Source organism: Mandrillus leucophaeus, unplaced genomic scaffold (assembly GCF_000951045.1).
Source record: "Mandrillus leucophaeus isolate KB7577 unplaced genomic scaffold, Mleu.le_1.0 Scaffold64, whole genome shotgun sequence".
Taxonomy (NCBI): Eukaryota; Metazoa; Chordata; class Mammalia; order Primates; family Cercopithecidae; genus Mandrillus; species Mandrillus leucophaeus.
Genome location: NW_012106919.1, coordinates 3,932,938 through 3,933,898, shown reverse-complemented (window position 1 = coordinate 3,933,898; position 961 = coordinate 3,932,938). Strand labels below are relative to the sequence as shown.

At 41.0% G+C, this 961-nt stretch overlaps 1 protein-coding gene across 4 annotated transcripts in view; it reads left to right on the top strand.

Moving 5' to 3' along the window:
• Positions 1–961, top strand: part of BCAS2 (breast carcinoma amplified sequence 2) — a 23,298-nt gene that overhangs the window by 10,172 nt on the left and 12,165 nt on the right. The window lies entirely within an intron of this gene.

Below are 961 nucleotides of genomic sequence, written 5' to 3'. Positions count from 1 at the left end.
TATCTCAAAAAAAAAAAAAAAAGCTGGGTGCGGTGGATTACGCCTATAATCCCAGCACTTCAGGAGGCCGAGGCGATCACCTGAGGTCAGGAGTTTGAGACTAGCCTGGCCAACATGGTAAAACTGCATCTCTACTTAAAAAAAAAAAAAAAAGAAGATTAGCCAGCCATGGTGGCGCTTCTGTAGTCACAGCTACTGAGGAGTCTGGGGCAGGAGAACTGCTTGAACCCGGGAGGCAGAGGTTGCAGTGAGCTGAGATTGCACCAGTGCACTCCAGCCAGGGTGACAAAGCGAGACTCCATCTCAAAAAACAAACAAAAAAACCCCCACAAAGTATGGGTAGGGGAAGTGGGATAAAAATAATACAGCTAGACTTTTTCTTGGGATTATGTTCTAGAACTACGACCCACATGAAAGGCCACTATGTTGAAACCCACCCCAAAGTTCAAGAGTACTAAGAGGACCTAAACCAAACTACCACATTTAATGTATAATATTGTAAGAAAACGAGTTCTGAGGTCCCATTTGCAGAGCACCACTTGATAGAATGTTATCAAGTTTGCTTAAACAGTTGATTCTCATTAGTCATGCATTATGTTCTTTAAGTCCTGTGGACACTGAATTAGCAAATACTGTACCATTTCTCCTAGGGGGAATATATACATATTCATGTGCACACATATACATATCTCTCACACAGATTATAATCTTAAATCCTAGAATAAATTCATCCTGGTAGATTTCTGTCTTTATTTTATAAAAGAGAAAACAAAGTTGAGAAATGTAAAGTAACTTTCTTGAAACTACCCCACTAACAGATCCCAGACTTAGAACTTGAACTTCATCGTCTGCTTATTACTGTATGAGAGCTGAAACAAGAAGGCAAAGTACCTCCTTGTTCATCCTCAGCTGCGAATGTGCATGCTCAGCAGCCCAGATTTTTCACTGCTGTGCACATGTC